This window comes from Frankliniella occidentalis, unplaced genomic scaffold, assembly GCF_000697945.3.
Source record: "Frankliniella occidentalis isolate FOCC.00 unplaced genomic scaffold, Focc_3.1 Scaffold23, whole genome shotgun sequence".
Taxonomy (NCBI): domain Eukaryota; kingdom Metazoa; phylum Arthropoda; class Insecta; order Thysanoptera; family Thripidae; genus Frankliniella; species Frankliniella occidentalis.
This window is the reverse complement of record NW_026267153.1, coordinates 957,438-968,798: the sequence shown is the minus strand read 5'-3', so window position 1 is coordinate 968,798 and position 11,361 is coordinate 957,438. Positions and strand designations below refer to the sequence as shown.

The window sequence follows — 11,361 nt, the reverse complement described above, 5'->3', positions numbered from 1 at the left end:
CTCTCTCTCTCTCTCTCTCTCTCTCTCTTTCTCTCTCTTGTTATTCCTGCAAACACTTTACGTGCCGGACCTTCCCTCTCTGTCATGGTTTTTGTCCGCTCGAGCCATGATAAGCATATACACATCTCCCCCCCTCCCCTAGCGCCCGCCTCTGCTAAACACGCGCCCTCGCGCCCCTCCCGTACCCGCTCCACTAAGACCGCAGGATTTAATTGTTGCAGGTCACCGTCTGAATATGAATGGATGGGATACGTTTTGTGCAATGTTTACCCGCTCTCCCCCGCTCTCCTCAGTACGTTTGTGTGCGACCGTTTGGCGAGGCTGTGGAAGGGAATGCGCGGACGCTTCCATCCTCGTTGTCCGTCACATTCCCCAAACTGCAAAATTGCTGATAATATTTGGTGTATGAACGGATTCATTTTACCCACCCGTGTTTTACCTGTCCTAATTCCCCTTATGCCTTTCTCTTTTTGACGAGTGCTCGTTTCATTTCCTCCTGTTTTTTCGCCCCTTCCTCGAATTCGATTTTTCCCTCTTTTCCGCAGCTTTTATCTCTCTCTCTCTCTCTCTCTCTCTCTCTCTCTCTCTCTCTCTCTCTCTCTCTCTCTCTCGATGGCCCCTCCTTTACGGCGGGAGTGATATCGGGAACCACGCCGATGACCACGTCATGCTGTGTCCCTCCAGGTGCCGAGGGGCGTAACGTACTGTGTGTGTGTGTGTGTGTGTGTGTATGTGACAGAGACAGGGAGTCGAAGAGGGAGCAAGGGAAATGGAGGTGGGTGGGGTGCGTTGGGCTGCAGACCTCGTTACAGACCACCCTCGTTCTCCTCCCTGCTCCCCCTCCCCTCTCTTCCTCCCTCTCTTCGTTCGACCCGTTACGTTTGACCCCGTATCGTGCGCGGTGTGGACTGAGCCCAGACCGCGCCCAAAATAGTTATGTCCGGAGGGGAACACTCTCTCTCTCTGCTCTCTGTCTTTCTCTTTCTCCCCCCCTCCCTTCTCTCTCTCACACACACACACACAAACGCGCGTACACACACGCACGCGTGCGTCTGAACACTCGTACACACACGCACGCGTGCGTCTGAACACTCGTACACACACACACTCACACACACACTCGTACGCACACTCACACACACCAGAAGGTGGTTGAGCTATAGATAGGTCCTCGCAGTCGCTGTTCTCTGCTCCCCTCTGCCAAAGTGCGTCCACCACCACCACCATTGTCTTGCACTGCGAAAACGAAATCGCTGAATATGCATCACACGGTATTCGATTCGGCCCAGGGCATCTACTGAGGGGTGTGGACTTAGCACCTTTCAAGGGATGTTCAGCCAGAAAAACGTATGCTGCTGGGAACAAAATACAACGAAAACGTGCATTAAAAAAATACTTTTGCTTTCTGACTTAAAATGTTCCTCACCCAGCGAAAAAAATGCTGTTCCATGCAGAAGCGGTTAATTTTTGAGTAACAGCACCTGGTTGCAGGCAGGACGCTTAACGCTACTCATGTAAAGTCAATGTCAATTGACGTCAATGCTGGGTATTTGGGCAACAATACGTTTTATCATACTCGCATTTTTGTGCCCTGTATGTTTGTTCAGTATCTACCTTTATTTCAGCTGCAAACGAATTTTGTCTGTTATAAGCTTCCGAATCAAACGCTTTGAAGTTGCCCATTTTTTGTACATATTTACTAATTTAAAAGTTTTTGTTCTGTCAGGATTTCAGAGTAGTCATAACTGCGTTAATAATGCATTAATATGAACTCGTCTGTCACCATGGCCATTTTTTCTCTGTATGATTCCTCTAAATGTTTTTTGTGAACACTATAGCAACAGAAACTACCTATAAGGGGTTGGAAAACAGATGTACATGAAAAAACCGTGGTGTGTGTGTGTGTGCGCCTCGCTCCTCACGAACGGAAGTAGATGAAGTTGTGGTAAAGGAAGCGGCGCGCAATATGAAAGTACTTGAGGGTGCGGCGTGGCGGCTTCAGGGATGACTGAAAGAGATGCAGATGGCGGCCGCGGCGAGGCGAGGCGCAATGGACCGCCAAGGCTTCAATTTCAACTTTTGATTGGATTACGTGCCATACGGCGGCACACCACACGCCTCGCCGCGGGGCGCCGCGCCAGTGCGAGCAGCAGAGGTGTCTGTCGTCAATTTTAACTCTACTTTCGAGGCAAGGGAATTTGGATTCGAGTGTCTTTTGCTGGCTTGTGAGGGTGGTGTGATGGGGTTGGCCCTGGGCGCTCGGCCGGCGTCGGGAGCCGCGACTGCTGACTCTGGGGGCCGAAACAAGTCCCGGGTCCTCTTGCTGCTTCGATGGCTGCTGCCACGCTGCCGCGCGCGATCCTCCCCCCGGGGGGGGCTATGGAGGAGCGCCCGCCACGCCGCGCCACGTCTCTGGAGGCGCTCGGGAAACGAGACATTATGAAGCAAAGACGGAATTGTCGAAAATCCCCAACGAGAGTGAAATTTAACGTACACGGCTGGTCCAGCGCGCGCGGCTCTTTTGCAACGGAGAGAGAGAGAGAGAGAGAGAGCGAGCGACGGAGAGAGAGAGGAAGAGGGAGCGAGCGTGTACGACACTGCCGCCTTGTCGTATATACGGGCATCCCCGGCCCGGATCTCATTACCCTTGTGACCGAACGCCCCAACGCTCCCCTAGCCTGATGCTGCGGCCGGGAAGACAACCGACCAAATTACGTTTTAGGCCCAATTTTTTTTGCCCTCCCCCTCTCCTCTGAGCGATAATACACTTCTGCTGAGACGCCCCCGTGGAAGGCTGCGCACAGGATATCAGCGGCCCCTCTACTCTGTGCTGACCCCTCGTCCTTCCGCCAGGGGCTGCCGGGTGCGGGCGAGTCGAGTGAGAAATACGATATTTTTCTGGTCATGAGATTCATACGGTCACCCTCGAGTGCCGCCCATGGTTGCTGGGTGGAAGGCGTGTTGTACGTGAGGAGAAGAGAGAGGGGAGGGGGGGGGAGAAGAAGGAAAGCGATGGAAATGCACAGCGGCCGTTTTGACGGACATGGCCCTGGGGAGCCGTGTGTCTGTGTGTTTGAGAGAGAGAGAGAGAGAGAGAGAGAGAGAGAGAGAGAGAGAGGGGGGGGGGGGGGGGGGGGGGGGAGCACACACTGGACTGTAGGCCCCGCGTGCGTACCGGCGTAATATATCGCTAACATGAGTTTGAACATTATTTTCAGGGCCAGCGCGCTTGACGTCTCAATATTGGAACATCCGGTTAGACCGGAACCTACTACGTACTACACCCCCTCCACCACGAGCGCAACTCGGGTAGTTTGAGTGCTGCCTTGGCGCTGTCCTACACAAGTGATGGCGTTATTATCCGTCCGGCAGCAAGACGCTGATGGCAATAATTCTGGCGGCAGTCCTCATGAAAGTTGTATCGTATATATACTAGCTCTTGTTGTTCCCTTCTCTTTTTTATCCTCTCTCTGGTCTCATATCGAGCCAGGCCCATTGCTGTCATATCACTGTCCGTCAGCGGAGTGGACTGGCGGTGATCCCTCTTTGGCGCGAGGGATTGTTCTCCCGAGGCGTATTTTCCTCTTTCTCACTCTGTCCCTCTCTCTCCCTTCCTCTCTCTTTCTCTCTCTCTCTCCCTCCCTCTCTCTGTGTCTCACACACACACGCGCTCCGCCCCATGCTCCGCCCCAACTCGCACAGACAGGCTCACGTATGCAGCACGCGCGATGGATTTTTCATGCAGCATGGGAGCGCAAATTTAGCCGTATCCCGCCGGTGAGGCTTGCTCCGCCGATTGAGAGGGGCGGCCGGGGGCGGCTGCACGATTTGAAGAGGGGGGGGGGGCGGGGGTCTCTCGAGCGGGCTGCACGACTCCGCGCGGCACGCTCGCGTTCCCCAAAGTATTTCCCTCGGCATCTAGATTACGATAAGAGACGGTTGCATAGGCGAGATGGGGCTGTGTCGCGCAGATTGCCTCTTATCAGACTTCCCATCAAAAGGGCTGACGGCGGTGGAAAAACTCTGAAAACGACGCATGCGCGGCGCGGCGGTGTGCGTTCCCGTGTTTCCTCTCTCCTCTCGGAAGTGAAGTAGTGTCCTTTTGCCCGCCTACTCTGTTTCCGGTTGCAGAGAGAAGAGGGCGGTGGGGACCGCAAAAGTTAAATGCCGATCCCGCTTGCTTGGCATGTGCACGTCACGATCGGATATCGTGTTTCTCGCGCGCAACGTTTCTTGGCAACAACTTGAATCGCTGGGCCGCCGTCACAAACTTCGCTATGGACGTGCTGCCCCTGCATCGGTCCGGCTGCGGTCGGCTGGTCGCCGGTGAGGAGAGTGAGAGTAAGAGAGAGGAGAGAGAGAGAAAGGTAAAGAGAGACACAGAGAGACAGACAGAGAGAGAGAAAGAGAGAGAGAAACAGACACAGAGAGCGAGCGAGCGAGAGCGCTGCATAGCTCGTGGTGCTGCTGTGTGGCTGCCGGCGGCGCTGGGCTTGCGCTGCCGACGAGGGACCGGCAGAAATGGCGTTAATTCCGAGCGCTGTTTGAATGCAAATGCGCCCTGTGGTTTCCGTCAGCGCAAGTGTGTTCCGGCCGCACCGCTTCCTGGAGCCGCGCCTGGAGCATCTTTGTGGGACCCCCCCTTGTGCTCGCCCGGCGCACATAATACTTCGGAGAGGGCCACTGGAACTCTGTCGCAGTACTCGCATCACTTTCTCGGGGGTGTTTTCCTCTTCTCTTGGGTTCATGGGGCAAACCTCTTTCATACATGCATGCGGAACAAGACTTTGCCTGGTTGGAGAGGGATGACGGTCGCACTGAGAGGGGTGTTTCTATCGTGTGTTTGCCCCACGGTTTTGTGTCCAAAATGTATTCGTCGCTTTCGTTCGCTTGGCGGGGTGGGACGCCGCAGAAATGAGGCGTTTGTGGAATAAAGAGGCAGCACCTCATTTGGACCCCCCGCGGGGGGACGGGGAGGGGGCTTGTTTTGCATACTTCCTACCCCCACCCCGCCGGCCCTGCTCGCCCTTAGCTACGTCGAGCCCCCGCGGCCGGCTGCGGAATGAGATCAAGACTTTCCAGAGAGTCGGGCCGCCGCCGTGTCTCTCTCGGCGAGAAGTGGTGCGCTTTTACGGGGAGAAAAGCAGCGCAGACGTCTACACGAGATGAGAGGGAAGAAGAAGAAGTTTGCCCCGTTTTACACGGACGACCTCGGAAGGCATGAATGGATGGGCGTGCCGGCGAGCCCGCCGCGCGCCCGGGTGACAAGTGCCGCCAAAGTGTTGAGCCGCCTGAAAGCGAGGGGGGCGAGCCGGGAGGAGGGGTCGTGGAGACATCTCTCTATAGTCCTGTTAGCTGCAAGTTATTGGACAATCATTTGTCAATCTTTTTATTTTGCACCCAAAAATACTGAGTTAGTTGAATCAGGTACATTACTTGATCCAAGATGTTTCAAATACATGCGCCTTGATCTAAGTCTTGTTTTCTTTTATAAAATCAAGGGTCAAACGCAATGTACTTATTCCACGAACTCGGGTTTTGGGATGCGTCTCTTTCATCAATAACGCATGAACATTATAGTAGCAGCACTGCACAGATAATTTGAACGGTGAGATTTATTCGAAATTATGGTTATTCAAAACGAGCATCGCATCGTGCTTTCGCACATCTACCACCTGCTGTTCTCTCCCTCGCCACCATCAACAGCAATTATTGCTGTACTCTTGGCGTTTTCATTACGTGCAGTAGCGTAGCAGGTCGGTCGGAGGCGGTGCGCGGAAGAACTGAATGTGTGTGCCGAACAAACACGCGGCCGGGATAATTAGTGGCGCGCTCTGTTATGATTGCGCGGAGAACTCCCAAACTAGCAACTCTGTGGCGCGTGGGGGTCGCGTCGTGCCGGCGCATCGGAACTAGCGGCAGCCAGGCGGCGCGTGGTGACCCCGTGACCCCCCGCACGCCACACAAAGGTAACTGGCTGAGAGCGGCTGTGTCCGACTCTCCCACCGCCCAGCCTTTCTCTTGCTCTCTCTCTCGCCTGCAGAGCCTCTCCTTCTCTTGCGCCTTCGTCTCTCAAATTGGCTGGGGTTAGGTTCATTAGGTCCTCTTGATGTTGGGACTACACTTCCCTCACCCGCACCACCTCTAGCCGCCCCCGCCGCCCCCGCCGCCCCGACCGCCTGCTAGACTGCCATGATTATGTTAGCTTTCTGCCGCCGGGGTTGTGGCTTGGCAGTCCCGGCCCGGGTGCAGGAAGGAGGTGCGTTGCGTTTTCTCCTGCTGCCTCCTGGACTACCATAGCGCCCCCCCCCCCCCCCAGCAGCCGCGGCACCGCCATCCTATCGGCAGCAGGGTAGTGGGTCTATTCGCACGTCCAACCGAACGGGCCACTACCGCCGTGGCGCTCCCAGTTTGAATGCAATTTACCTCGACGGCACGTCGTGGCCGGTGATGGTCTTGGTGGCGGCTGGAGCAGGTAGCGACGGGGCCGGGGCCGAGCGCCGCTGTGCACACCTTGACTTCTCCGCCCGTCGACGCCAAACCCCCGGAGGCTTGGCACTGCCAAGCAAAAAACGGTATGCCCCCGAATCTCAAGGACGCGGGTGTTGCCGAAATGGTTGCAGGATGTAGAAAAGTGACAAGAATCCATCGCGTTATGATTCCTGATGTTAAGAAGTCGAGACAAGAAAACAGAGGAAAAACTCCCATTCTGCGGTACATTTGACTCGGTTCGTCTCTTGTTGGCTATCGGCCCAATTTATATGATTGCTCTTAACATTTCGGGAATTAGACGATTCCGACGAATAGGATTTCGTGCTGTAATCTGTGCAGGGATGTGCGCCCTTATGGTTCGACAAAAATATGAAAGAGTAGTCTCACTCCCTCTGGCCTTGGCATATATAGTAAAATCGATGACGTTAAAGGTCGGTGCACATTTTGATCCGTCTATTTTGGACGCTATTGTGCTCCGGTTAAAGTAAACAAATCCAAACAAGGTAAAAATAGCGCAGCCTGCGGCCTCTGGTGGTCAGTCCCGTCTTTATTTTGAGCGCGTTTGCAATTTGTGGTCGGGGCGTTTACCCGCACTGCGCCGCGCTCGACGTGTCAACACTCTGTAATGGATTCACTTTAAGCTCGATTTAGCGTGGCCAGCAAGCTCTTCCTCAACCTGTCCGCACGCCCGCCCCTTCCCCCTCCCCCTCCCTTCCAGGCAGGACTGCAGTGGCCTCCACCTTCCAGGTGAGTGGCGCGCCAACTGGAGCGCGGAGATACGCCGCCCAGGTCTCGTGTCTCTCTCGCTCTCCCTTCCACTTCTCCGGCAGGACGGTCCGGCCCGGTCCGCTGGTCCTCCTGGGAGAGTCCTTCGGCACGGCATTGGGAAGTTGGTCCGGGCGGACCCGCCGGGCCCCGCGGTGTCCTTCGGGGGTTTTGGTCTATACGTCACAGCTGCTTTTGTCCTGAACGACCGCGGGTGGTCCGGGCGGCCGCCCCCGGTCCGGAGCCCCCGCCGCCAGCGCCGCTGCGAGTTTGCAGCACTGCAATATAATAATGACAATTAATGACTTTAGTATCCCTCCCCGTGCTCTGTTTTACTGGGAGGGTCGGACTGAACTTTGTAGCGAAGGGCTCTGCGCTGCCCTCTCCTCGGTCGAACGCCTCTCGCCGCCACGGCCAGACGATCGCGCGTGTTTCGCCCCGGGGGAGGATGGTCCCCTGTTGCAGCGCTGTACCCCGCCCCAGCGCGCCCCAGCGCCCCGGACCCCGCACCAACACAGCAACTTGCATGACAGTTGAGTTTGGTCGGAGCCGCCGCCGGGGTTCCACTCGGGGCTCATGTTGTTGACAGCCGCCGCCGCCTCGCTCCCTGACGGCCGCCCGGGCCCCGGCCGCGCCCTCAGAGTCCCCTAAGACCGCCGCGACGGAGCTTGCGGAGACTGGCACGGCGGTGGCCGCGGCAGTGTACGTCGCTCGGTGCGGAATGTGCGCTCGTGGGTCTGCTCCCACCCACCCCCGGGGCAGCGGGGGGTGTCTCGTCCGATGTCGCCACGGGCGACAGCCTGGACACCACTCGGGGCCCGGCCGGCGCAGCAGGGGTAGTAGGGGGCACAGAGATTTACGTCCAGCATCCGGTATTGGACAGAGGGAGAGAGACGGGATGAGCAGCGGGAGGGCCTGGGCCGAAGTGCCCCCGCTCTGCTACAATGTGCGCGCCGTGTGTGTGTGTGTGCGCGTGCGCGCGCGCCGCCGCCCTAGGCCCATCGCACGATTGCCTCCTCAGCCCCGCAATCCCTGCGAGCTCTGATCCGGCGGGCTGACCAGCCCCGCCCATCATCAAGCCCACGACTTTCTACCACCGCGGAGTCCACCACTCACCACCACAAAAAGAAACGTGCCGCAGAGCGGCGGGCGGAGACCGCGCAGCCGACGGATTTAGGCCTACGACGCACGCCGGAGCCATGATTTGCCGCTCAGCCCCGCCCTGTTAGTGTGTGTGTGTGTGTGTGTGCGTGGAGGAGGGGATCTGTGTGTGTTTCCAGCGTATTTCTCCGCAAGACTCATAAAACACCGGGGGTGACGCGAAGGAGCGGCCCAATCCAGCTTAAGAATAGACAAGGACCATCACACCCATAGAGTTACGGTCCTGGACCCCCTCCCGACCCCCCTGGGATAGAGAATGTGGGGGGGGGGGGATAGAGAGAGAGAGAGAGAGAGAAAGTGGCAACATACGGTATTTGGAAGGTTGCTGGGTGAAAAAAACAACAAACAAACAACGTTGCAGCTCGCGCGTGACCTCTTTGTCGATGATGTTGACGCTGGCGAGAGGCGGGGCGGGCGGTTCATACCCTTCCTCCTCGCTATCGGGTGCGGTCGGGGGCGCCGCAACCCGCCCGCCTGACGTTGTGACGGATGAATCTGGCTTGTCAAATTAGCAGTGAGTGGTTTCGTCTGTTAATGGCTTGCTGGGAAGGATAGGCTGCAGTGAGGAGCGCGAACAGCGCGCGCGGCGGGTCAGGCCACTGCTGTGCGCGCCGGATCGGGCCGACGTGCGGGGGAGCTGGGGAAGGAAAAAAGGGGGGAAGGAAAGTGAATTCTTGTGTAGCAGGAAGAGATACGTTGATACATCCTCCCCATTCCCCCCGCCCCCAGGCTCGCCGGACTACCGCGGCGAGGCGTTCCTTCTCCGGCGCCCACAACAACACCACCCCCGCAGACCGACATCCCCACTGCGAAACTGTGTACAGGATCTCTTACCATAACACCGCAGCCCGGCTACAACGGCCGCTACCCATGTCCGCAGGACACGCGCAAAGACATGGGCGCACTGGCTCTCTGCCCTCTTGTAACGGTAGACCTACATCGGGCCAACTAACGTCTCGGTGAAACGTGGAGCCACTACTCTGGAAATACAAAGGTCGTGCGCCGTTGGAGCGGGCACTTTAAACAACTAGCACACTGTTAAAATCCTGCGAAGTATTTTGCTCCTTTGTAACTACGAAGCATTTACTTCGCAATTACAAAGTGATGCTTTGCAATTACGAAGTGACACTTTGCAATTGCAAAGCGATGCTTTGTAGCGTTTTCATTGCTTCGCAATTGCAAAGCATCACTTTGTAATTGCAAAGTAAATGCTTCGTAGTTACAAAGGAGCAAAATACTTCGCAGCTCTGCAAAGCAAATGCTTTGTAGGAATTTAACAGTGCACCCTTTTCAAAGGTGCAAAATGTTTCCAAAATGTTTGCCGGTGTGCCAAATTGATGTGAATCTGAGCAGTTCTGTGCCCTTTGTGCAGGCGCTGAACAGTCTGGAAGACGCGGGTGCGTTGGCGTCATTTTCATACCGATGGGACGTCAGTCAATGACTTTAATTTAGACTGTGGGCGTGGAGCGGAAAACGGCGGCAGTGCCCAAGGGGCCGCCCCGCGGTCCTTGCCTCCTTCCTCCCGTGTGTCGCTGGAATATTTAGGAGACTCTAGAGATCGCTTCTCCAGCCGGGAGGGAGGAAGTCCTCGTCGAGTAGCTCCGGCAACTAAGTACGACCAAAGCCTCGGAGGACGGGGCCCGGCCGGGGCCCAGGGGCGAGTGGCGGTGGTGTGCCATTCAGAGGGAGATTCATTGCGACGTCTGCAAACTTGAACAGTGAGCGATGGCAAACCTCCGGAGACTAACTTTGTATTATTCTTTGTTGCAGGTTGGTCACTGATGTTCATCGCTCTGCGAGGGCTGCGCGGCGACCCGGCCGAGGAGGCCCACGGCCTGCTCTGTGTTGCGGCGGTGGGGGTAAGCCGACCAATGAAAAATGTACATCTCGGAGGAGATGTCCCCGGGCCAGATGCGCCTCTCTGCGTTTATACCGTCGGCAGACTTTCCCTACTCCTCCGCCGGGGATCGCCTCCTCCCAAGAAATCCCTCTGCCCCTTTCTCCTAGTAAAGAGAGGGGCGTGCCTGTTGCCTGGAACTTTGCTTGTGCCGGAGCTGCAACGGCGAAGTGCTGGTCCGTTCGCGGAAGAAAACAAACCAGCCCACGGCATTGCCTACCCATGAGGAGGGGAGGGAAGGCAATGACGTAATATCGTAGATGCTGTGAGCCGGGCTTCTCTCTCTCTCTCTCTCTCTCTCTCTCTCTCTCTCTCTCTCTCTCTCTCGCTTTTGCTCTCTGACCCAAACGGAATTATTAACGCGCGTCGAAGAACGATCGTGCGGTACCCGCCCCCGCGCCCCGCGCATGTGTGCCGTACCTCTGGGCAGCGAGACGGACGCTGCGCGCCGGCCGGGAGTGGGAGAGAGACGAACAAGCAATTTTGGTGCGGCGCCGGGCGCGTGTGTTGCACGTTTATGCACAAACATCCCGCATGGGACGAATTATTGATGCATCGGCAGGATTAATCGGTTTCGAGGGAGCTTTGGGGCCCGCTCTGCCGCTGCTGGTGTGTGGGCGGTGTGGGTGTGGCGGGGAGAGGGGTTAAAAGGGTCCAATAGGAGGCCTATACCGCCCTTGCATAAGTATGAAGGGGTGGAAAACTTTCTCTGAATAGATAAAAAAACACCCTAAAAAACCAAACACTTCTAATCCCGCAAATTATTATGCAATTATTTGTCCATGTAAAACCTTCAGCTCACGACTACTCACCCCAAACAATTTACCATTATTACTTTTTACTATTGCTCACATAATATATGAGCGACCAAATGGCTCGGGTGTATTACCAACGGTTTCATCATAAGCTTATGCCTTGACCTGGGAGGCCCGCAGCAGGAGAGAGGGGAATGTTGCCGACGGGAAGAGACAGTCGCTGATGGCCTATGGGACAGTCGTGCCGCGATGTGTGCATTATTTACATGATGAGAGTGGAGAGAGCGAGAG

General features: G+C 56.4%; 1 protein-coding gene across 3 annotated transcripts in view; it reads left to right on the top strand.

Annotated features, from left to right (window-relative positions):
* LOC113216127 (acid sphingomyelinase-like phosphodiesterase 3a) overlaps positions 1 to 11,361 on the top strand; it is a 206,940-nt gene that overhangs the window by 118,066 nt on the left and 77,513 nt on the right. The window contains exon 4 of one of the 3 annotated variants that reach the window (XM_052265095.1): positions 10,189 to 10,277. The exons of the other annotated variants lie outside the window; for them this stretch is intronic. The gene's annotated coding sequence lies outside the window, so the exon portion shown is untranslated. The remainder of the gene's footprint in view (positions 1 to 10,188; positions 10,278 to 11,361) is intronic. 3 annotated transcript variants of the gene reach the window in all.